We start from the raw sequence: 4,153 nt of genomic DNA on the forward strand, positions 1-4,153 counted from the left end.
GGCAAACTCTCTAGCACTCCTGTTCCTCAACTCTGGAATTTTTGACCAATGTGTCAAGATATTCATATTTCTCAGGAAAAAAAAAGTCCTCCGGGACCCCAAGAGGTGGATTCTGGACAAAACCGGCCCTGGATCTAGCGCGTCTGTGGGAACCCCACTCTAAGCACTGCGCCAGGGCGGGTCTGCGCGAGCCTCCCCTGTCGAGCGGGACAGGACGGGCGCCTTCCCAGTGCCCTCCCGGTGGGCTCGGGGGCGGGGCGGCAGGGGCAGGCGCAAGGGTGTCCGTTTTGCACCTGGAAAAGCAGTCAGGGACTGAAACCGTCCGGTCCATTAAGTTGACACATAGTGAGCCAGGAGGGCGTGGGAGCCAGTTAACAGTTCCCAGGGCCAGGGCAGGCTTTCTCCCACCTCCTTGGGGTTGGGAGGTGGGCAGAACCTGGGCCCTGCCGCACGTGGGGCGCAGGTCCTCGCGGATCACCTGGTCCTGATGGGAGGACCTCCTCTATAGCGAGGCTGCCACTGCGGCCCAAATGCCCAAGGTCACCCAGTGGCCTGGCAGCATCGCCTGGCGGAGGGAAGCCCAGCATATGTCCCCCTTCACTGCCCTCCGCACTGTTTAAACCCAGCTCGGGCTTAGACCCTGAGCAGAAGAGGGGAAGCAGGCCTGCCATTTCAAAATGGCTCTCCCAACCCCCAATTGCTGGTGGCTAGTCTCTGGTCAGACTACTGACCTCTTGGAACGTTATCTAAAGAATGGGAGTAATACTAATACCTACTCCCCACAGAGAGTTGTAAGGGTTGAACAGGGAGAGGGAGATACACAAAACATCAAATCCAGAAGTTGACATACAATAGGTGGGTGTGTTTTTTTAAGGTTATGGGTCTGCAAAAAGGGGGGTTGTAGATGCTAATTATGAGCTAAAGCAGGCACAGTCCTTTTACACTGATCATTAAGCATCCAATTAAATTACTTACTGAACACCTTGTTTTTTCTCAGCCCCAAAACTCTTAGTGTGGGTACTTACACCAGCAAAGCGCATCTGCTCATTTTTCACTTGCTATTTTATGCAAACGCCCAACTTCATTTGCTGAGGGAGTCTCTCCATGAGAGATGGGGTGGGAGAGGGCTGAAATATGGGTAAATGCTCTAACTATCTGTCTGATACTCCTACTAAATTGTAACTCAAACAAGCTTGAAAAGGCAGTAGCACTGCTTTCGTCTAAAAAGGTGATATAATAGTTTAGCAGAGGTGATTCAGCGGTAGGGTGATCTGAAAGGCCAGCGCAGTATTTTTAGAGGGGACTAAAAATTTGAAACTTTAAAAAAGATTTAGTATAGGGTCTTAACTATTCAATTCTTTCCCCAGTTTTTCATAAGATCCCCAGGCGATCAAATGGGCTTTGCCTTGAAATTACTTTTTAATCCTCAAAGTTTAAAAAGGGCCCAGGAGCCCTAGCTGGTTTGGCTCAGTGGATAGAGCATCAGCCTGCAGACTGAAGGGCCCTGGGTTGATTCCCATCAAGGGCACATGCTCAGGTTTCGCTGTTGATCCCCAGTAGGGAGTGTGCAGGAGGCAGCGGGATAGAGAGTTAGAAACATGGATGAGAGAGAAACATCGATCAGCTCCTCCTGCACACCCCCTACTGGGGATGTGCCTGCAACCAAGGTACATGTCCTTGACCGGAATCGAACCTGGGACCCTTCAGTCCACAGGCTGACGCTCTATCCACTGAGCCAAACCAGTCAGGGCAATAAAAATATATTTAAAAAAATAAAAAAGGCCCAGGAAACATGAGACAATTTAACTACAGGAAAATATGAATGATATGTATTACCATCAGGTATTTTATATAAAGAGAAATAACTTCTTTCCAGAGAAAAAATTCAAGAGATTGGGGTAACAATCCATGGTTACCTAGGTTTTGCCCTGCAGCCGGGAAACCCATTAAACCTGACCCGTCCCCCTTGGGCAATGACGAAACCTCCTCCAAACCTAAATTTAAAAAATCAGAATACTTTCTCATACTCAAACAAATATGAGCAGAGTAGCCGTTAAATATTTGGGTTGGTTCACAAAGTTCCATTTTTAAAATGGCTGATTTCATTGTCTACTTCGATTATATAACAAATTAGGTAGCAGTTTTGGAGCTTAAGAATGAGTTAATCATCAAATCTACAATCACACTGAGTGCTTTGGTCCTACATTGAATCTGCAGCTCCTTGAAATTAATCCTGTTTACCTTCCTTGAAATTAAAGTAGCCCCCTGAAATACAATATGGTATTATCTTGAGGGCATGGAATGAATTATTAGGATGGCTGTTAGAGTCAATTATTGGGATTCGGATCTCCCATTACCCTATGGTTTATTTATATGATATGAATATTGATGGGAAGGGTGGTAGTGATAGAATTGGTTTTTGTTCTGTTTAATAATGCACACAGGGATCTATGTTGCAGGCATCACATTAATTTATAAACCTCCAATAACATGTAATTAAAAACCATTAAAGATGTATGTATCGACTCATATACATATACAGACAGAGAGAGGACAAGAAGAGACTTTTTTAAAATGAATTGGAAGGCTATGTACCAAACTCAGGATAATGACTGCCTCTGTGGGGTAGAAAGTAAGTGAACAAGCCCAATGGGTAAGGAGCGGAGTGGGAAAGAGCAGTGGTCAGAAAGATCTTCTCTTTCATATTTGTTTGTGTTTTCAGGAAATTAAAGTAAAATCGCATTATTTGTGTAATCTTTTGAGGTATATAGATTAAGAAGATCAAAATACAACAGGAAAAATATTTATTTCCTTTAATCCCATAATATTAATTTCATATTAGGGAATCTACCCTAAAAGGCTGTATAAACAGAACTATTTATTATTATGTTAATTATGTATAAAATGATAACATTGGGATGTTATTTAACAACAAGGAGAAATAAAGTATAAATACATGATAACAACATGGATGAACTTTGAAACATTATGCTAAGTGGGGGGGGAGGGAAGCAAGTAAGAAAACACCAGATATTGTATGATTTCATTTCAATAGAATGCCCAGAATAGGCAGATCCATCAAGAAAGGAAGTTAATTAGTGGGTGATTTTCTAGGACTAAGGGCATTGGGGAAAATGGGAAGTGACTGCTAATAGATATGGGGTTTCTTGTTGAGGTGATAAGATTATTCTAAAATTGATTGCAGTGATGGTTGCATAACTCTGTAAATATATTTAAAGCCATAGAATTATACAGAGTTTTTTAAATCCTCACCCAAGGATATATTTCTTAATTTATTTTGAAGAGAGGGGAAGGGAGAGAGAGAGAGAGAGAGAGAGAGAGAGAGAGAGCAATTGGTTGACCCCCATATGTGCCCTGATGGGGTCAAACCCATGACCTAGGTATGTGCCCTAACCAGGAATCAAACCTGCAACCTTCTGGTGTATGGGATGATGCTCCAACCAAGCCACCCAGCCAGGGCTAGAATTGTACATTTTAAATGTATGCTTTGCATGGATAATTGTATGGTATGTTAATTCTATTTCAATAAAGCTGTGTTGAAAACAAATTTTCAGAAGAAGAAAACATTTACCTTAAACTACTTACATAACTCTTAAATGTATAAGTTTCTAATAAAAATATTTTCATGTTTCAAATATTTGTATAGTTTATTCTTTTATTAAACATTATTTCATATACACTTTATCTTGTACCAACATAATCTACATAGTTATTCAATGCCATTCCATTATATCGATGAATACTTATCTATTCTCAAATTCTTAGATATCTGAGTTGTTACTAATATTTGTCTCTTTGTAAGTAATGCAGCAAGAATACAAGGACCATGCATAGGCATATCCTAGTTAAACTGTTAAAAACTAAACATAACATTCGGGTCTTAAAAGCAACAAAAGAAAAATACACATTACATACAGAACAACAATAAAAGTTATGACAGGTCTATTATTTAATGTAATCATTAAAGTATTACAATTCAACATTCAACAATGTAAAATTCACAATATCCGGCATTCAAATATTACAGTAAGCAAAGAAGCAGAAAAATATGACCCAAAATGAGGAGCTAAATCAGCCAATAGAAACAAGAAATGAGAGAGATAATGAAATTAGCAGACTAGGACTTTATAAG

At 40.8% G+C, this 4,153-nt stretch overlaps 1 protein-coding gene across 1 annotated transcript in view; it reads right to left on the reverse strand.

Annotated features, from left to right (window-relative positions):
* Positions 1-433, reverse strand: part of SHTN1 (shootin 1) — a 95,398-nt gene extending 94,965 nt beyond the window's left edge. The window contains exon 1 of the mRNA XM_006754949.2: positions 409-433. The gene's annotated coding sequence lies outside the window, so the exon portion shown is untranslated. The remainder of the gene's footprint in view (positions 1-408) is intronic.
* Positions 434-4,153: the final 3,720 nt, after the last annotated feature.

This window comes from Myotis davidii, unplaced genomic scaffold (genome assembly GCF_000327345.1).
Source record: "Myotis davidii unplaced genomic scaffold, ASM32734v1 scaffold72, whole genome shotgun sequence".
NCBI classification, from domain to species: Eukaryota; Metazoa; Chordata; class Mammalia; order Chiroptera; family Vespertilionidae; genus Myotis; species Myotis davidii.